Source organism: Triturus cristatus, chromosome 12, assembly GCF_964204655.1.
Source record: "Triturus cristatus chromosome 12, aTriCri1.1, whole genome shotgun sequence".
In the NCBI taxonomy this organism is placed as follows: Eukaryota; Metazoa; Chordata; class Amphibia; order Caudata; family Salamandridae; genus Triturus; species Triturus cristatus.
In genome coordinates, this window is record NC_140595.1 from 626,466,132 (window position 1) to 626,489,136 (window position 23,005).

Genomic DNA, 23,005 nt, shown 5'->3' on the forward strand with positions numbered 1-23,005 from the left:
CGCCTACCACTTTCAAATATCACCAGCCGCCACTGGTTCGCACCTCACCCTACCAACAGCATCACATTCTCAGACAGCTGTGCAACGCCACAAGAAAAGCTACAGAAATGGGCACCGTGCAAGCTGAAGCAGAGCTGCCCTCGGGGGTGAGTAATAGACGGATATTTGCACAACCATGCCATACCCTTTCAAGCACAGTAATTGAGGGATCGCTATGTCCGTGCTAACTTGCATCTGTGAGGAAAAAGGTAAAAAAATGTTAACACTCAACCTTTTATCTTGCATGAAAGCAAAACCCATCTAGTGCAGATGAAACAGGAAGTAATACCCGTTGCTGGGGTAGCTGTGCGCTTTACAAGTCTACACCATTTACATTTACATGAATTGCAAGGTGTTAAGGGAACTCTTACTAGCTGATACAGTCAATAAAAGAAAACAAAAGTAATACGATGAAATAATACTCCTGGAAAAATATTTAATAAAAAACGGAGGAAAGAAGGGGGGTGTAATAGATGGTTGACTTATGGAGCGTTGACGACCAAGTAGCAAAGATCGTGACGCGAAAGGCAGTGAGGGTGGTGAGATGAGCTAGTTCCACTATTATAACTCTCTGATGTATACATTTTTGTAAAGATGGTTGTTTATCATGAGTGTAAATGGGGAGCTTTACTCATTGAATTTCAGCATTGTATTTCCTCCTCGATGGATTTCCCGATCCATGCCCAAAGCTCCCGTGGCAGAAGCTGCCCGTGTGGATCTTCGTGGTGTCTTTCTGTACATCATGCGTTCAGGCAACACACATATCTCTGTAGCATTTCTTGTTTTCTTTTTTGTTTGCGCCATAACTTTTATTACACTAATTACGTTCTGTTGGCAGTTCTCTCTATCTGGAGTTGGGCAGACTGTCATGTTCCTGCCGAAGGTGCCCCCGCTGGCTCAGCCAGCAGAAACCTTACACAAGCGACCTGACGGTCTGTGAAGTTACATCAGACTATCCGCTCTATTTAGCACGGACGGTCGGATGTACTTTTTCTTTTCGGAACAGGCAGGGAAAGTCTTGCATAGAAAAAAAGAAAAATGACACGCACACCCTGATAGAAAGCTCTCAGGGGTTCAGGATCATTAGCATTTTGTTTTGCAAAACAAACTCCACAAACTCCAAATTAAGCAGTTTGTTTTCCTAAAACTAAAAAGTTTCCTTGTGACTGGATGAAACATGGTGGTGCTCGGCAAGCTCTTAGTGCCTTTTTATGATTCCAGAGGAGCTGCCATGACAAGGACACCCAAACATTCTTCCATCTGGCAGGCTATCATAAAACGTCACGTGTTGCTAGTCAGGCAACGTGCGAAATTTAAGGCACTATGCCTGACCCATAAGGCCCTACATGGCATGGGTGCGTTTTTTCTGCAGAACTCCTTGAATTGGTATAAACCAAGAAGAACTCTCCGATCCATGGCCTCTCATAAATCAGAGACCAACAAATTTAGCCTCGCAAATTGGGACGGGGAAATGCTTTGTTAAATCAATAGCTAAAGAGTGGGTCCTTCTTCCTCTCCAAATCAGAACCATGTCTAATCTGCTGACAATCAGAAAGGCTCTTAAAACCTGGCTATTTCCCAATTAAGGGGTCAATCAGGCACCATATCAGTTGACTATGAGCTTAGTGCCTTGACACCCATCGGTATTTGTTGCACTCTATAAGTATTTATAACATAACAACAGCTTTTTAAAAGCAAAAAGTTACAGTGGCGGCTGGCATGTATGGAGTGTGGTGAGGCAAAATAAAAGTAAATGAATTATTTAAAAATTAATTACACTTACCGTCCTGGCACGATGTCCTCCTCGCTCACGTCTTCTCCAGGAAGGCAGGCTCCATCGCGGAACTCAGAACACTGCAGTAACAAATCCTGGCGCTGCTCTCATGCAGCATGAAACAAGTGCCAGTATTGGAGGGAGCCACCTGCCTCGGTCCTCCCGATTACACTGGATCCCTATGCTGTCTCTAACCCAGCTGTCTTAGACAGCCGGTTTGAGAGATTTCAAATGCGTGTGTTTGGCTGGCCGCCGCTAGACGGCCGTCCAAAGAGTCATGCACACTTTAAACTTTAAGCGCCCTGCCCATCACTGCTTTCTGCTGCTGTCTGACTGGCAACAGTAGAAAGCCAAAAGCTTCTCCCTGTTCTGACACTCAGCTTGGGCAGGACAGTATTTTGAAAAATATAATGGTAATAAATGAACTTTATTTTCATTTTCGTTTTCCATCTCTGGGGGAAATTTACTTAGTGGGGGCGACGCTCGTCTGCCTTGAAAGAGGAGCCGCCCCTGAAAAGATCTCCACCATGCCGATGGAGAACTCTAAATATGGCAGGAGGCAGTCCAGTAGGGTTGCGGAGGTAATAACAACTTCTGTCACTATGGCGGAGAGTGGGTCCCCAGCAAAACTCGAAACGAGGGCCTTAGTTCTCTCCTCTTCACCTATCGACTAGCTTAATCTTCATAGTAGATCTGGAAAGCCCATATCCTAATTAAAAAAATATTAGTCAATCCCTTCACCATCTACCCCCTTTATTAATTCTTTCCTGCATTGTAATATTTAATTACAGCTCGACATAAGTAATTTACTCTTTTTTGTTGAATTTAACATTGAGTTAGACAAATCTAACAACCCCACAGTGAAAACCTTCTCGAGACTTGCTCCACTCTAGGTCTTAATCAGCTAAAAATGGAATGTATCATATCGTTTACATCATGTATTGGATGCCATTTTCACAAATGCATCTACTCTTCTTCTTACAAATGTACCCATGGACTGAGCACAAGGTGACATTTTTTCTATCGTCCTATCTATAGTGTCTAAGTTATCTCATCTCTTCACGACATCAACAAGCAGGTTCGGCCCAAAATATTGTCCATTTTCTATGATAACTTTCCTAAATCTTTTACTCCAAATCTTGGTTCTATTATGCACTCTAGTGTTAGATACTGTGGAGTAGGAATGTTCTTGATAAGGCAATCCTACAAAAGACTTCAATTTCTTGAAGAACGTCCTTATACACCCGTAGTTTAGATTTGAAGCAGCTGGGGCTAAGAGTAAATGTACGAAAATAAACAACTCTGGTGTACTAATTGTGATGCTACAACTAAAGCCTCATACTAACCCAGATAAACTAAGGCTATATAAAAGTATTATGAAGTCCACCAGAGCTGCATACTATATTAGTAGGCTAGACGAAGCTCCTAACAAAGTAAGAAAGGTGTTCAGAATCATGGACAGCTTCTACAATCCTTCAACAGCATTGCCAGCTGTCTCTCCCTTCGCCCATTTGCTCTAATATGTCTAATAGTTTCCATGAAATGATTATGAACATTTTACATATATTCTAATTTAGCTCAATTTCTCTTAAGGCGACTACCATGGTCCTCAAAAAGTCTGATTTGATACCTGAGCTTGTTTCACTATTGTACTACTTTTTTGCATAGCATCAGATTATACCTTGTTCTACACTAGACCCTTGCCCTAATAAACTACTTACATAGTATTAAGAAATTCTGGGCTTTATGCTTCCCGAATTTTGTAATTTATCTTTCAACTTTGGGAGTCTCCCTGAATAATGGAATAAAATGTCTTACTCTTCTGTTTTGGAGAAACCCACAGCCGACCCCTCTATTATGAACAACTATATACCCATTGCTCTTCTGTCTTTTCCAGCTAAACTCATCAAGAACACAGTGAATAGACAACTATCAGTCTTCATCAAAACAAATCACATTTTGGACCAAGCATAGTCAGGATTCAATCCCTCCTAATGAATGGAAACTGACTTTGTCTCAGAAACTATTGACATTCAGTTGGTGCAAGATGAAGATGGATATGCCGTTTAGACCTTACTCACCCTTTCTGTGGCTTTTGATACAGTTTCTCACCCCATACTGACTGACTAAACAGATGTGAGGTACAAAATCTAGGCCCGTTTTTCTTGTTCAATTACTATTCCCCCTTATCATTCTTATAGGACAATACCATGTAGTGTCCCACTGGGAATAGCTTTAAGTCCCACCCTCTTCAACATTCTGGTGGCCCTTTTAGCTATCCTCATTCATACACAAAGCATAAGGGTCCATCCCTCCCAGGAATATACTCAGTTGATCATATATCTAAGTGAAGATGACCTCCACAACTATGAAAAAGGATACATATTGGGTCCTGGATAGATTCACTAAACATAGTCAGACCACTAGGGAGTTAATGGAAGTGGCTAAATCCTGGTTAGAGATTACTGTATTATCCAGATGATGCTAGTGATTGCCCCTATTTTCTTTATGTTAAAAATATTTATGAGAGAACATTACTGGCTAGATTTAGGCTATGTTCCCTATGATGGCTACTATGCTTTCAATTAGGACAACATTCCTCCACAAGCATCAGCATTTGCCCATGGGATGAACAATCAAGTCAATCCTTTTTGAATTTAGTTTTTTGGGTGGTTGTTATTTGCCGTTTACAAGGAGGTTTTTATTCCCATTGATGCGTACATACAAATTCTCTAAGTGTAAAGTTGCCTTATTCTTTTTACAGCAACTTATTGACTATGAGACATGTTACTTAGTTTCCTGCTTTTTGAAGAGCATTTTAGCACAAAGGAGGAGTATGCTGCTTTAATAATAGTGTATATACATATGTTTTCACCCTGAGTTGCTAGTCTTCTATTATGATGATGAATTGTGATTTATGTATTTTAAATTCCCCAAAGTTGATGTTGAGGTATGTGAGTTTATTCATATTTTATGCTTCTTTCCTCTTGTCAACCTGCAGAATTAAGGTCCATGTACTTTCAGCCTTTTAAATGGAAGTTATCAAATAATTTGTTTGTGCATATTTTCAATATTCCTGTCTTTTTATTGTATGTTTTTATCTGTGTATCTTTTTTAATCAGCCTTTTGAAGATCGAATAAAGATTAAGGAAAGAAAAATAAACTTAAAAATTAATTGAAGGGCCTAAGCACTCCATTGCAATTTAGATGGGTACAAGCTCTTACAGTCTTAACTTGACAAAACAGAGATTATTGTTTTCATGAATCTGAAACATGGTGGCTGGTAGACCTCAGCTCACCTCCTGCCCCGGCTGGCTCCATCTGCTACGTAGAAGTCATCTTTGAATCTCAGCTCTCAGTTATGATACACTTTAGCAAAGTGACATCCACCAGTTCCCTTTTGCGGCTTTGCTTTTGGTATAGCTTTATCTGTGTTCTCAGGCTGTTGTTTTTCCAAACAGATTTCTACATAATATACATAACTAGAAGGATTTTTTGTTGTGTGCTTCATCCACTGGTTTCTTACATTGTCATTCACATCTTGTTACCACCCACCACAGCATACAGCAATGAACAATGAATCAGCCCACCTTACCCATTTGCTTTTTTCACTTTTAGTCCCTGCAAACATCCTGTGCACATAGTTCACCTAAACAATAGTTCCTTTCTCTTCAATTATTTCACTTCAATCTGTGTTTTATTTACAATCTAAGTCTGAAATTAATCACAGGGCTTAATGTATGTAACACACTGATGATTCAAGGGAAATACTTATGCAATAAACTATTGACAAACAAACTACTTATGAAAATTGAAGAATGTGTTTGCTACTCCCGACCTGAACAGTGATTAATTTAAGACCTGTTTTATTTGCTTACAGAGTACCCTGTTGCCTTAGCATAAACAATTCTATCTTTGTTGGATAAGGGGATAACCCATGTATAGGTTCTTTCAGTGTAACATTATTGAATTTTTCTTTAGCCTTATCTAAAAGGCGTAGACCTTGTGGTTATTCGTGTGTAGTGAGAAGAATCACCTTCTCGCAGACAAGGGCACTCAGTAAACCATGAAACTGATAAAGTTTCTTCAACAATTTATTTACTTCATAGATTGAGTTTCGACAATTGAGTCTCTCGTTGAAATATCATTTCCAAATGTAATCATACATAACAAAGAATTGTTCTTCTTGAGCACATTAGACATCCACCCAATGCATTTCGGGTCAATAATCTGACCCTTCTTCAGGGGTCTACAAATGAAATGAAACAGGACCATTAAGTTCACTATCCCAAACAAATGAAATAACTCTGGACAGTTAAATCAATGCATAAAAAATCACGTGTATAAACCAAAATACATAAACTGTGATGAAGACAAACCAAATGAAAGAAAATTAACGAAACGAGCGGTAAATAAATATTTAAACTAGAGAGCAGAAAATGAACGGAAGTGAACAATACATGCGGGAAATAAATGTGTAATTGAAAAAATAATAACGAAGCGTGTACTAAGGAGAGATGCAGATAACCCAGGGCCAAAATTCAGTAAAAAAGAAACGCGCCAGCATAAAACGAGTGAAAGAAAGTACCAAAAGGTCCCTTTAAATCCCGGAAAGAGCGTATTTAACATGAACTTACTGGAAACCAAACGGTTTTCACATGTCTAAGGCTCTGCGGACGGCGTAAAAGTTCAACGTCGAACTTGATGACAAATCTAAATCACCCTGTGATAGATTAATATATATAAGCTAAAGTGACGTGATGTGGGAATGGACAGTATAAGCCAATCGGTTACGTGTTAACGTAATCACAACGAATGGGCATCAAGCTGACAGAAATGTAGACGCAAACGGCCTATGAAGCGGCCAGACAAGTAGAAACCCCAAAGAAAAGACCAACATTTCAATAAAGTTAATGAAGAAAGAAAAAGGTTTGAGAAAGGAAAATGTACATAGAAGTGGAAAATAATAAGTGAAAAATATAGACAAAATCTGAATATATTAATAAACATCATCATCCCGTAACATAATCCATGAATTATAAACAGTGAATTACGGGACCGGATAACACGATTTACCAATGTAACTGTATTCAGCAGACTAGAGAAAACAAGCATATTCTATGCGGTCATTCAACCCAATGGGATGGGAACAATTTAGCTTTTTAATCCAAAAATATTCAGTCCTTAGTCTTTGTTTTACAGGATCCATGTCTCGACGTTGTGTGATCTTTTCAAGTATTGTAAAACGCAGTTGAGAGATTTGGTGACCAGCTTCAATCCAATGTGATGCCACAGATGATTTTAAATTATTTGTTCTGATGTTACTCTTGTGTTCTGAGATACGAATTTTTACTTTCCTCTCAGTTTGACCTACGTATATTTTTCCGCAGGGGCATTTAATGGCATATATACAATTAGTTGTATCGCAAGTGCTTGTGTGATGTAAAGCTATGGAGTAACCTTTTGTAGGGTGATTGAATTTGTTGCCGATCATTACATTACCACAGTGGGTGCAGTTTTGACATTGAAGCATACCTCGCCATGGTTTAGTCAATTTCTTGGGTGTATTCAAGATTTCTTTGATGTTTTTAGAACGTTGAAAAGCGAATGTGATTTTATTGTCAAAAAAATCGACAAGATCTGGTTCCATGGAGATAATTCGCCAATGTCTGTTTATAATTTTCTTGATTTGTGATGATTCAGTGGAATATTTCAACACACATACAGTTTTATTTTTGTCTTTTTTATCTGTGGTTTTTTCTTGAAGAAGGTTAACTCTAGGTACCAATGATACCTTATCTGCAGATGTTTTCAACACACTTTCTGGGTAGCCCCTTTGTCGATACTTAATCAATTGTTGTTCAATAGACTTAGTTAAATCTTCATTGTTGGATACAATACGTTTTATTCTGATAAGTTGCGAAGTTGGTAAATGTTTTTTTAACGTTTCAGGATGAAAACTCTGAAAAAGTAAACTGGAGTTTCTGTCAGTCTTTTTAATGTGTAGCTGAGTCGAAATTTGGTTGTGATCAAGCTGGACAATGACGTCCAAAAATGTAATGCTTTTTTCATCTATGTGATAGGTGAATTTTATCCGGTCATTATGTGAGTTCAATGTCGAAATATTCTCCTCAAGTTGTGAGCGTGATCCTTTCCAAATAAAGAATAAATCGTCAATGTACCGTTTGTACATGATAATGCCTTCGTTCCACATATTATTGTCAAGGATATGATCAGTTTCAAATTTGCTCATGAAAATGTTGGCGTACGAGGGAGCCCCCCCGAATCCCATAGATGTGCCACTCGTTTGATTGTAGAAGTTGTTTTGCCATTCAAAATAACTGCAATACAAAGCAAATTGCATAAGTTCCATGATGAATAATCTTTGTGACTCATCTAATTCGCTTCTTAACAGGCTCCATTCCAATGCTTCAAGGCCTTCGTTATGGGGTATTGAAGTGTATAGCGCTACTACATCAATAGTACACAAACTATAAGATACACCATTTTCAAGTTCAACCAAATTCAACAAGTTCAAAAAAGAGGTAGTGTCTTTAATGTAGGTGACACTTTTTTGGACAATAGGCTGCAAAAATTTGTCCACAAATTTACCAATAGGCTCAGAGATGGACCCACAAGCCGAGACAATGGGCCTGAAAGGAGGATTATGAATTATGTGCCAATCCAGTTCAATTCAAATGCATGCTTGACAATGTTTTCTAGTATTTGTTGGTATTCTATAGTAGGATCAGATTCCAAAGGCAAATAGATATCTTGATTTGCAACATGTTCATTGACATTTTTGATGTAAAATTCAGTGTCCATTATGACAAGGGCGCCGCCTTTGTCTGCTTTAGAGAAGGTTAGTTGTTTGTCAGCACTCAAATTTTTAAGTGTATTCCATTCTTTGGGAGAAAGATTCAACTTTCTAGGTTTAACGAATTTTATTTCCTGTATGTCAGCAAGTACGGATCTCTCAAAAGCTTCAATGGTTTTGTGAGTGAAAGGCGCACAAAAGGTACTGGTTGGTTTAAAATCCTTATCCCATGTTTCTGTACATTTTGGTGTTTGAATCTGATCCTACTATAGAATACCAACAAATACTAGAAAACATTGTCAAGCATGCATTTGAATTGAACTGGATTGGCACCAAAACTAAACAATTTTTTGAGACAAAATTTCCAAGAAGACCGAAGCTATACATGCTGCCAAAGATTCATAAGGATATTCATAATCCTCCTTTCAGGCCCATTGTCTCGGCTTGTGGGTCCATCTCTGAGCCTATTGGTAAATTTGTGGACAAATTTTTGCAGCCTATTGTCCAAAAAAGTGTCACCTACATTAAAGACACTACCTCTTTTTTGAACTTGTTGAATTTGGTTGAACTTGAAAATGGTGTATCTTATAGTTTGTGTACTATTGATGTAGTAGCGCTATACACTTCAATACCCCATAACGAAGGCCTTGAAGCATTGGAATGGAGCCTGTTAAGAAGCGAATTAGATGAGTCACAAAGATTATTCATCATGGAACTTATGCAATTTGCTTTGTATTGCAGTTATTTTGAATGGCAAAACAACTTCTACAATCAAACGAGTGGCACATCTATGGGATTCGGGGGGGCTCCCTCGTACGCCAACCTTTTCATGAGCAAATTTGAAACTGATCATATCCTTGACAATAATATGTGGAACGAAGGCATTATCATGTACAAACGGTACATTGACGATTTATTCTTTATTTGGAAAGGATCACGCTCACAACTTGAGGAGAATATTTCGACATTGAACTCACATAATGACCGGATAAAATTCACCTATCACATAGATGAAAAAAGCATTACATTTTTGGACGTCATTGTCCAGCTTGATCACAACCAAATTTCGACTCAGCTACACATTAAAAAGACTGACAGAAACTGCAGTTTACTTTTTCAGAGTTTTCATCCTGAAACGTTAAAAAAACATTTACCAACTTCGCAACTTATCAGAATAAAACGTATTGTATCCAACAATGAAGATTTAACTAAGTCTATTGAACAACAATTGATTAAGTATCGACAAAGGGGCTACCCAGAAAGTGTGTTGAAAACATCTGCAGATAAGGTATCATTGGTACCTAGAGTTAACCTTCTTCAAGAAAAAAACCACAGATAAAAAAGACAAAAATAAAACTGTATGTGTGTTGAAATATTCCACTGAATCATCACAAATCAAGAAAATTATAAACAGACATTGGCGAATTATCTCCATGGAACCAGATCTTGTCGATTTTTTTGACAATAAAATCACATTCGCTTTTCAACGTTCTAAAAACATCAAAGAAATCTTGAATACACCCAAGAAATTGACTAAACCATGGCGAGGTATGCTTCAATGTCAAAACTGCACCCACTGTGGTAATGTAATGATCGGCAACAAATTCAATCACCCTACAAAAGGTTACTCCATAGCTTTACATCACACAAGCACTTGCGATACAACTAATTGTATATATGCCATTAAATGCCCCTGCGGAAAAATATACGTAGGTCAAACTGAGAGGAAAGTAAAAATTCGTATCTCAGAACACAAGAGTAACATCAGAACAAATAATTTAAAATCATCTGTGGCATCACATTGGATTGAAGCTGGTCACCAAATCTCTCAACTGCGTTTTACAATACTTGAAAAGATCACACAACGTCGAGACATGGATCCTGTAAAACAAAGACTAAGGACTGAATATTTTTGGATTAAAAAGCTAAATTGTTCCCATCCCATTGGGTTGAATGACCGCATAGAATATGCTTGTTTTCTCTAGTCTGCTGAATACAGTTACATTGGTAAATCGTGTTATCCGGTCCCGTAATTCACTGTTTATAATTCATGAATTATGTTACGGGATGATGATGTTTATTAATATATTCAGATTTTGTCTATATTTTTCACTTATTATTTTCCACTTCTATGTACATTTTCCTTTCTCAAACCTTTTTCTTTCTTCATTAACTTTATTGAAATGTTGGTCTTTTCTTTGGGGTTTCTACTTGTCTGGCCGCTTCATTGGCCGTTTGCGTCTACATTTCTGTCAGCTTGATGCCCATTCGTTGTGATTACGTTAACACGTAACCGATTGGCTTATACTGTCCATTCCCACATCACGTCACTTTAGCTTATATATATTAATCTATCACAGGGTGATTTAGATTTGTCATCAAGTTCGACGTTGAACTTTTACGCCGTCCGCAGAGCCTTAGACATGTGAAAACCGTTTGGTTTCCAGTAAGTTCATGTTAAATACGCTATTTCCGGGATTTAAAGGGACCTTTTGGTACTTTCTTTCACTCGTTTTATGCTGGCGCGTTTCTTTTTTACTGAATTTTGGCCCTGGGTTATCTGCATCTCTCCTTAGTACACGCTTCGTTATTATTTTTTCAATTACACATTTATTTCCCGCATGTATTGTTCACTTCCGTTCATTTTCTGCTCTCTAGTTTAAATATTTATTTACCGCTCGTTTCGTTAATTTTCTTTCATTTGGTTTGTCTTCATCACAGTTTATGTATTTTGGTTTATACACGTGATTTTTTATGCATTGATTTAACTGTCCAGAGTTATTTCATTTGTTTGGGATAGTGAACTTAATGGTCCTGTTTCATTTCATTTGTAGACCCCCTGAAGAAGGGTCAGATTATTGACCCGAAATGCATTGGGTGGATGTCTAATGTGCTCAAGAAGAACAATTCTTTGTTATGTATGATTACATTTGGAAATGATATTTCAACGAGAGACTCAATTGTCGAAACTCAATCTATGAAGTAAATAAATTGTTGAAGAAACTTTATCAGTTTCAAGGTTTACTGAGTGCCCTTGTCTGCGAGAAGGTGATTCTTCTCACTACACACGAATAATTCTTTTAAAGACGCGGGAGGACTCCGCGTGACACAAGGAGCACCAACATAAATTCTTTGAACTTTGTCTAATCGTCTAGAGTGCACAGGGATAACACAGTGGTAGACCTTGTGGTACCACCTTTTTCCTTATGTACTCTACTTCGAACCATTCTTGAACTTCCATCAACCTCAGTTCCCCTGACTCCTCCCAGCAGATGAAACAATATTAACTTAAACAGCATATACATTTTTGATTTTGTGTGATTCAGTGCTAAATTACTAAAGGAGGTACAACTTTCCCAGGGTGGCGATAAGGGCTCAATGGGGGGAGTGAGCCACGCTCCAAAACTTCACACAAGAATTTATTAACATCCATTAATTCCGCAATTTTTAGCTGCCATGAATAGGCCTGGGCGAAAATTTCGTTCCGTTCGCGGAAATTGCGATAATTTGACATTTTCGCGTTCCGCAGAGAGCGCGAAAATGTCAAAATTTCCGGTTTCCGCAGCTTGGCGATAATTTGTTTCTTGCTCGCGCTGTAAAATAATACATTCTCGCGCGCGCACGATTGCCTTACCTGAATCCCTGCGTTCGCCGACAAGTTTTCTTGATCCGGTCGCGTTCTCCATGAGATGTTGTATTGTTTTTAGCCATTTGCGCTGTCTCGCGACAGTTCGCGCCCGCAGTGACGTCATGCGTCGCGCGATCACGTCTTTCTTCTCGCGATCATGCACCGCGAGACAACTCAAAACAAGATTGCCGCGTCCGCAAGCAACCAAATGGGTAAGTTGGCGACCCGCAACCATGCAGAAAATCTCGCGAACATGCGGGAAAAAAACTTCCGCATCTTCGCGATATTTCCGCTTGTTTGCGATAATTTTAAACATTTTCGCGATAATTTGCGAAAGTTAATTTCGCAAATTCCGCCCACCCCTAGCCATGAATACACTAACACACCAACCACACAAACTAAAATTTCAGAAGAATTTGTTACAATTACTGGCTAAATGTATCACATACCTAGCTGATAAAATTATTACAATAGAACTCAATTCAGGCAAATGTATTTCACCTCGTATCACTCCCATTTGCACATGTACCAGATTGTTGGCAAACTCTGTACCCTACCTAATCTGGTTGCTTTATTAGTGTAAACAAACAGTGATGACGGACCTGCTAATGGGAGGGAAGAAGGGGGGGGGGGGAGAAATATTGGGCTGACTTTCTTGTGCCTAAAAAACCATTAGGTTTTTTAAAAAGACCCCTCACCCACCAACCTAGTTGTGGCATTATTCATCATTGGGGTCCCAACTGGGTAGCCGAGTGCCACCCAGTTGTCCTGCAACGCCTGATTACAGTGGAACTGGTGTCATGCAATATGTGAGGGAAAGTGGTGCAAGTTTAAAATTATCTCTGGGAGTCCTTGCCGAATGATTTATTGTTGGCAGCCCAGGATAAGGTTAAAAACGAAAAGTAGGACAACGTTTGGAGAAAAATGCTCCTTGTTGCCACTTGAATAGGTCTACATGTTTCAGTCCCTGTAAAAGTGAAGGGTTTTCGTCAGGACCGGGTGAGTGAAGTGAATGTGGCAAAATTACACCACGTGTAAGGTGATATATCAACACACGCGCTAAGGTGTGTTGTAATGTGGGTGGTGTCTGTATACTCACGGATAAAAACCTGTAGGGAAGACAATAGGACAAGACACATACAACATAAATGCAACATAAAATGCAATCTTTTCGCACTATACATGTGCCACTATGAGTGTCTTTGATAAGTAGGCACTGGCGTTAGTCGGTCAATGTTATGGACTGGATGGTAACCGGTTGTGCATGCCAAACCACTATCTAGTCCTCCCTTTTTGTGCAGGGGTCGCTGGGTATGGCGTATTTTGGCATGCTCCTCCATATATAATTTTTTTTAAACTTTAAATATAAAAGGGTCCTAAGGCCCTGTGAGTTTGATTGGTGCTGATCAGCTTTATCGTTAGGTAATTATAGGCAAAGGTGCATGATGTTAGTGCAGACCTAGACGGTTTGTGGTCATGCGTGAACTACGTAGGATTCAGAGTTAAAAAATGAGGGAGTAGATTGCTTATATATAATAGACAACTTAGTTACACTGGCTACTTGTTGCTGGTAGCTTTATCAGGACCCGGGAGGGGCGCCCATCTGTAGTCACACTCCGAGGGCGAGAAAAGGAAAAGATTGTTGACCGAAAGTGATTCAAAGGGTCTAGGTAGAATGACAGGAATGCTCCGCATGTAGTGATGTGTGAGCGTGCTGTATCTCAAAAGTTAAACTCGGAGAAACCTTACTTCCTCAAGATATGGCACCCACCTATTGCACCTAATCTGGTCTCCTCACGGTCCTTGGTGTTACTGGACCTGTTCGCAAGCCGTGTTGAAATACTGGAGTTGGCCGGTTTAAGTAAACGTGTCATCACGTGCATGGGTGAGACGTGGAAAGACTAGACTGTAGCAGATGGAACGGCTGCTGCGCATGCAGCCTGAAGTTGGTATATGCAATGTGTATTAAGGCGGAAAAGAGCCCACCGTGGCTTGAAAATTTCATTAACAGTGTTGCGTCAGTCATGTTATGGCAGAATACACACTAAATATTTAAAAATTAAAAAGGGGGGTTTGCGCCCAAGTAGATGTGCGGTGTAAGGGAGACTGTTACGTTTTAATAGTCTACAAAGGGGAAAATGTAGACCTTTGCCTAGGAGGATATCCAAGGTTGCATGCAGGTGAATAACATGGCAGATACTCCAGATTAGATCCCCGTGACTTGAAATGATGCAATGGCAACAGTTGTGTGTCAGTACCGCCATGGTAGAATACAAAATAGAACAGGGTGGACAACTTAAAGTCAATTAGTGGAGTTATCCCTCCAAAAAGCAACAGCTTGGGTCGCTTAAAGCTAGTCTCCGTCACAGTGCCAAGGCTAGCTCCTCGCATGTAGGGGCACTTACAACTTTAAAAAACAAATCTATGTTATCCACCATGGAAAACGTAGTTGAATCTGCAGCAATACCTGAGTGGCCCTGTTGGAATTAGCCCTTTTTGCAGGGTTATCCCCAAACATTTTGCTCAGTCCTCCTATTTTTTCCTGACCTGTGTTTGTTGCCTATAGGACCTTGGGCACTTTACCACTGCTAATCAGTGCTAAAGTGCATATGCTTTCTGTGTGAATTGTTATTGTGATTGGTTATCCATGATTGGCGTATTTGATTTACCAGTAGGTCCCTATTAAAGTGCACTGAGTGTGCCAGGGCTGGTAAATCAAATGCTACTAGTGGGCTTGCAGCACTGATTGTGCCACCCACATGAGTTGCCATGAAAAGATGTCTCAGGCCTGCCACCGTGGTGCCTGTGCGCAGTTTGTTAACTGCCATGTCAACTTGGCAAGTGCACCCACTAGCCAGGCCCTACCGTTCCCATCTCTTACACATAGGGCACCCCTATAGTAAACCCAAGGAACCCCCCTGGGCAGGGTGCAGTGTATGTGAAAGGTAGGACATGTACTGGTGTGTGTAACATGTCCTGATAGTGAAATATTGTCAATTTTGTTTTTCACTAATAAAAGGCTAACTTGCCCCAAAGGACAGAATAGGGAATGCTTTGTTACATTTTACAAGCATACCTTTCCATAGGGATACGATAGAAAAATGGAGTTTGGTATCCCTGAACTCAGGATTTAATAACACATATTTTGGTAAAGATGGTTTTTAAATTGTGTGTTTGAAAATAGCACTTTTTGAAAGTGGCTATTTTCTTGTTCAACCATCCTGTGCGCCTCTGCCTGTTTGTGGATTGGCTGTCTGGCTTTGGAGTGACAGGGGCTGGGGAGGTGCAGTGGCTCCAGGAGTCTGGATGAGTCAGCACTAGGCCGAATAGGCCTGATCTGCATTTGAAGTGGTGGGAGTAGTAGCACCTGTACCTGAATAGGGCTGTGCCTGCCTTCCACAATGCTGGCTCCACCCCCTGTGGTGTGTCTGGAGCTAAGGCTCACACTGACAATGGATGATGTTGTGCACTTGCAGAGTGCCCCCAAATAACTTGTTTGACCTGGGCTCAGAGCCCCTTGCACAAAGAGAACAAAGACATTTTAGGGTATAAGTATTAGACCTAAAACCCCTGAACATTCGATCATTCCAGGAATTCAAGAGGAACCTTTGCCAAGGAGAAGAGCTGGAGAGACTGGGGAGAAGTACTGCCCTTGCTGTGTGTCTGGGGTTGGCCTGCAGTTGATGTTTCTGCCAAGGAAAGGAAAAGGACTTTGCTGTGTGCTGTGTCCCCTGCTTGAAGGAGATCTCCAAGGGCCTGAAGTGTGCTGGCCTCCTGTTATGAAGTCTCAAGGACACAAAAGACTTCCTGCAAATTTGCTGGTGCTGCTGGACTCTGCCCTCTGTGAGTGTACCCTTGCCTGAGGTGCTTCCTTCCAGTTACAGGGCCTCAGAGGAGGGTTTTGCAGCTAATCTCTACAAGAACCGGTGCGAAGCATTGCGAAGTTGTGCAAAGTCTCTTGAACTGACGCCGGATGACGCAAAACCATGCCGAGTCTCGCCATGCAACGCAAAGTCTTGCTGCGCAGCCCCAGCACTGACACCAGACGGCACGAAGCCTCACAAAGTGACGCATCACCTCTGGTGTGTCACGCATCGTACCTATGCACCAAGTTTTCCACGCATCACCCGCAGACCAGAATCATCTTGGATTTCGATGCCTCACTTCCCCCTACAGTCCGGATTCGATGCATCACTGCTCCTGTGTGCAGCAGAACTGTCGCCTCGCCTCCCCAAGGACTCTTGATGAACTGATGAATCGCTGTGTTTTCCAGCGCTTCTTTTCTCTGCGGCTGTTTGGCCTTGTGAATTTTGATGCATCTTCAGGTACCTTGTGTAAAACTCACGCATCCATAGTTTTCTATGGTACAAGTTCTTGAAACCTTTTGAAAGCCATATTTTTAAGTGTGTATGTTGGATTGTTTTCATTTTGGTCTTGTGAAGTTTAGATAAAGATATATATTTTTGTTAAACTGGTGTTGTGTCCTTTTGTGGTGTTTTCACTGTGTTACTGTGAGTGTTGGTACAAATACTTCACACATTGCCTTTGGGATAAGCCTGTCTGCTTGTGCCAAACCACCAAGGGAGTGAGCAGGGGTTATCTAAAGTGTGTATCCCCCTTACCCTGACTAGAAGTAAGGGTCCCTATTTGTCCAAAGGTACCTACCTCTGCCAACTAGAGACCCCCATTTCTAACAGGCCCCAATCGGAGATTATTACAGATAGACCTGTGTATGTAACAATGCTCCAGGTGCCTCAGCCATATGGGGATTCTGATTTTAGTATAAAACCTTTTAGTAGAAGGGAAAATTAAAAAAAATAAGAATAAGCTAAATAGGATCTTAGTCTCAAAGTTAGGCAATACCATGGTGAATAACAGGGTGCTCTCTACAAATAAATTTCTTCCATATTAAGCTGCAAAGTTGATAAAAGATTGTTACAATCTGATCTTATAGAATGCATATAGCAGATTTTAGAAACATCAGCATCTCACACTGTAAATACTTGTATATCTCTACCAATTGACTCCCCACCTAATGAGGACGTGGAAGAAATATATTAGGAAGGAGACAGAGTGAAAAAACAATTTTCCTAATAAAAAAACATTCTGACACTCAGACTGAGTCACAGACAGAGCCATTCTGTATGGGCTTATCAGCAAACATCAGAGATTCAATAAATCCTGAAAGAATGACAGAAAAAAGGGTACATAGACAATACGTTTGTGAACAAGAAAGCCAGGTGAATCCTGACTCCGAAAAACTAGTAAGCCCAAATTTCATACTCAGAATAAGTTCTCCGGATCAAGACGATATGTTTGAAATGGCTTTTGTTCCACAGTATATCTCCCAAGGAAGATAAAACATATTAAAAAGGAGTAACATCTTGCGACTTTTTCATAAAATGGAGAGCATGAAACAAATACGACCTGAGAATATCACTAGCACCCAGTTCATTTTGCTGCAGTCTTCCCTTTGAGGTAGACGCCACTATGTTAACTTTTAGATTACAAAATGATGGTAGTGCAAGTTCTCCAAGATACATTTCTATTTGAGGAGAGGGGCATTGTCATTTAAAGCAGGGAACCAGAGGAATGCCCAGTTGCTCCAACACCACCTATACTGTGCTCTTGTTCACATTTCTCAACAAAGAGTATTCTTTAAGGAGCTGTTGATGCATTGGATTCTGTAACACATTCCAGATAACAATTTTGTCAACATCTAAGTGCAAACAGAACAAGACACTGTGTCGTTATTGTGCGATTAGACATAGAAAAACAGGCTATTTGGAGTTGGTTGGCCACTACCATAGGCTCAAAACATTACCCATAATTTCTAGCCTGCCCCAATTGGAAATTAGTAAGAAACAGCCTCGCAAGGCTCATTTATCGCTTCTATCATTGATTATGGCCCTGCTCAAATAAATTCTCATTAAAGGTAGCATGTTACCTTTTTAGGGTCTGGTGAAATTATGTTTACAAGAGAGCTGGAACACCACTTAGTTCCACTTGAGCTCTTTCCAGAAATGTACTGTTGGACTGTTAAAAACCATAATTTTGGAAGACAATCTGGATTCCTCTCTACTTACTGGGCTACTGCCATGAATTTAACTATTACTTTGATAGATTCCCACAATCTATCATTCCAAACCATACTGCTAAAACAATGTCATGTGTGGGGAAGAACTATGTCTATTCTTATCAATGTCTGCTGAAATCTATCCAGTAGGGAAGAAAAATAAATAATTGAAAGATTCTGTGATTCAAATCATGAGATTGCTTTGACAGGGAATTTAAATCTAAAAGAATTGGGCAAATGGACTGAACCCTCTCAGGATATGCTCCACAATGAATTAAATGATAAAAAGCAAAGGAATTTCGATCTGTTATCACTATACACACTAAATTTGGCTCAAATCTTCTATAGTTACTGTCAACCCAATCTTGATCTGCCCTTTAAATTGAGTGGAATGTGCACTCTACATTACATCTTCTTTCTGCTTGCATGGGCTTTTCCATCCTGCAGCTTAGAGAAAACAATCATCTACAACTTGTTATAACTTTTTATCTTTCAATATTAAGGTTTAATATTAAGAGGATTAAAAGTATTAGTGTGTTCAGGAACATTTTAATAAATGGTAAAAATGTATGCCCATAACAGACCTGCTCATTAACTCTGAAGAAGTAAACGAGCTGGCCCGGAATAATTTGTTCATTATACAAGAACAAGAAATAAGGTTAAGCACATTTATATTAGGAGAGACAAAATTAGAAACTCTAAACCATGGTAGACACTTGAAATACAGAACTGTAAAACTTTGAAAAAGAGTATAAAGCTGATCGGGTAACTGCCGGCAACTTAAGAGATATTATAGAAGACACCGAAGAACTCTGTGGAAAGAAAAAATAAATACTGTGAGGGCCTATGGTAGTTAGATTACAGATTACTGGGTCAAAATGATCAGTCTAAATTCTGGTGATTTGCGAATCCAGTAGTAAATAGATTGGTAGACAGAGGAAATGAGGTTCAATGTTTGAAATGAATCGAACATATAAGATCTCTTTACACAACCCTAGGTTTAGCTTTCCTTTAGCATCATGGTACTACAATTGAATGGATCACCAATATATATACTAAAAGAGTGCTAAAATCAATTAGAGTAAACAGTGTCCCTTGACCTAATTGTTTACAGGCACCCTCTTTGAAGCTAACACCAATTTCTGGCTGCAATGATTAACCCCTTTACATTGTGCCTCATTTCGGTACGACCAAGTCCCTCAGACAAGGAGAGGGTCCATACTACATAATATTTAAAATAAATTAGATTTGTTCAGCCCTAGTGAACTAGCCTTGCTGGGCATAGAGACAAACGCATATTCCAGAATTTATTGGAGGAACTAGAAGAATGGGCAGAAACAAAAAGAATAATTCCAATCTATCAGACTGGCTTTAGACTTGTGTTCCACCATTGATAATCCTGTAGCCTTTAGGATTGCCATATTCTCCTGCTCAGCAGCATTAGATAGGGTTGGCTGTCAAATACTGTGGGGCTAATTAATTAAACGGGGAACACTTTTACGTTTGGTCAAAGCTATTGTTTCCTTGCATTATGAGACATGGGTCAGGGTGAAAGTCAAATTGGCAAAAATTGGCAAAAATGTCTCAGAACACATAAACATGAACATGGTTTTATAAATTGGGCATGTGTTAGCTTCTTTGTCATTCAACCAAAATGTCTCAGAACACATAAACATGAACATGATTTTATAAATGGGACATGTGTTAGCTTCTTTGTTATTTAACCTTTACATTGCTGACCTTGGTAAGTCTCTGTTCAGAGACAGATATCCCACACCATGCTGGGTCGGTAAGCCACACGATACTCCAATAGGTGGATGACCTGGTTATTTTACACCAGAAAGCAGTGGGTCTACAGCTGTTTGGGTGATTTAAGCAAATATAATTTGGGCAATAAATTGGTGGTAAATGACAGTAAAACCAAGGTAACAGTTTTTGGCAAATGCAAGAAGAGATCGACAAAAACATGGCAACTTTGTCAGGTTCCATCTACTCTCCATAAGCAGCCGTGTATTGCATATAGAAGGATCTTCCATCTACCTCAGTATACATGCTGTACACAAATACAGCTCGAATTTGGGCTGATCAGCCAAGATCTAGCATGTAAGTTGGCTTTTATTAAATATTACCGTCTTGTGATGCTAGCTAAACAAGATTCTTTGAAAAGGTTACATAATCTTTATGATAAAGAACAATCTCTGGACTGCATTCTTGCATTAGCCATAACCAGCTAAAGAGCAAAACGTTCACAGAAAATGAAACCTTATCTGAGGAATTTTCTTACATAGTCTTAAAATTCAATTTAGAGAAGCAGCTAACAGCCCTTTCTAGAGTGTCTGATTTAAGTATATTCAAATCTTCTGGTTACATTAATTTAATTAGCTTCTTGTATGAAACAAGTTTGTTGCAACGTTACTTGAGGGTGTAGATAAGCAGGACTTGCAGAGAAAATATACTAGGGGCACCTTTCATAGTACACAATGAAGGTTTATAGAGCTATTTGTAAGAACTTAATCTATCAGATTTGCAGATTGGACACATACAAGAAAGAATCAATTTTGCACTTACTCTGTTGCTGCACAGAATTCTCTGATGAAAGATGAAACCTTCTTACACTGTCATTTTAAAAAATGGGATTTCAACTTGTATAGAGGCCCCAAATGTTTTCTGGAATGAAAGCAAGATTACAGAGCTTGAGTACTATGCAAAGCTTTTACATATAGGCTTTAAAAAAGGACTTTAGTAAATAACAACATTTAGCAAACTAGTATGTCTGAATTCAAATTTACATTGAGTTGTAATGTTTAAGTATGTTTTATTAATATTTATTGATATCATTACGTCACTTGGAAACGTATATGGTGGGTCTTTGTTTTCATGAAATCCTGATAACAAGTTTATTGGCAAGTATTTCAATTTGTTTAATGTCTAAATCATAGTCCTCCTCTCTACCCAGTGTTTTCACAGCTTATGAATGTTATTATTGAATTTATATTGATTATGTGTATGCTAATTTTACATATATTCTCGATATTTGGAAGATGTTCATATTTGTATTGCTTGTAAGTACTCAGAAATATAAAGGGCCTGATTACGAGTCTGGTTGTCCAGTGCCGCCAGACTCATGGTGGAGTGGCAGTGGCGTGTCCAGCCACTGCCGCACCTGCGGTCCGACTACCCGATTACTACTGGGGCAGTCGGACCACCCTAGGACCGCCTGCTCTGCCAGGGAATCGCCATTCCCTGACATTGGAGCAGTGGTCAGAGGCCGCAATATGCTTATTCTGCCAAACACATTATGAGTTTCTACCGCCATGAAAACCCTGGCGGAGAGGAAACAAAGGGCCCCCTGGGCCTCAAACATATGTGGATGCACATGGGGGAGTGCTAACATGTGTTCCCCTGTCTGCATGCACGTAAGTTCCTGCACGGTATGGACTTTTGAGTCCATGTCGTGCAGGTACCTTGTAGTGCAGTCTCATTGCGGTGCCATTTTTAATGGCACCGCCACCTTTAAAAGAGGCACCGCCATGTGACCACCATGCCACCCGTCTTTGGCAGAGCGGTGGTGCAGCGGTGCACCGCTCCACCCAAAATTCGTAATTATGCCCTAAATGTATTTACTGTAATAATAAAATACATGGCACAACTAAAATGCTTGCAATTTAAAGAACATAGCTAGTAAAGCATACAGTTCTGTTAAAGTTTTTTCAATGTAAATTTTTTATTGCAAGCTTATACTGGCCACGATTTGTGCCAGCATGTTTTATTTTTTCACCATATGCCTGCAATAAATAAAAACAAAATTCAGCCATCACATCAGTCTGCTATTGGTAAAGCTTGCTAATGCTTGCCCTCAAAGTGCTATGAAAAATTATATTTCTTCTTCTCACCTTTGCAGGAAAAACGCAGCCTACGCCGCGATAAGTTCTCTTTTAAACCACTATTATGGACTACTAGTTACAATTTTTAAGTCAGAGTGCCTGATCCTGGGACCTAGCAAGAGAACTGACTTATCGACCTACTTTAAATCATTAACTCACTTCACTTCACGTCCACGAGCCTATTAAAGATGTACGGCCTTTTTCATCAAGCATCCTTTTATTTTGCCCTACACTCTCTGTCGCCCTACTATAGCATTGCACCCTTCTCATGAACACTTATTATCTGCTCTCAATTCCATGGAATAGGGGTTGTGGGAGAGCTTTTTCATGCAATCACAGCAAAGGCTTGGAACTATCTGCTCTTTTCTCGTTGAACCTTTGCACATTCTGTAAACCCCTGAACCCCATCTGTTTACTCACTGCCACACAGGAGGGTTCTCACTTGTTCATCAACCCCACTACCCCTTAACTTCAGCGGCAGAACATCCCGTCCCAGGGCAACAGTGTGTTTATAAATCTCCAAATCAACAATCGATGAAAAGTGTGCCTATAAGAAACGACAGCAAAAAAGACAGGCACAAAAGTGGAATTTAAGGGAAAGAATAGAAAAGAGATGAAAGGTTCACAAATCAGCAAAAATTATCAAATATTCAAGGGAAAATGGGCAGACAATTAAAATCTGGGTTTCTCTGATAGCGAGAATGGTACCCAACCACGCCATGGTGCAAGATGAAAGGCTCTCTCTCTCCTGCTTATACGCTTAAAATGCATTTCTCCAGCCTCAGTG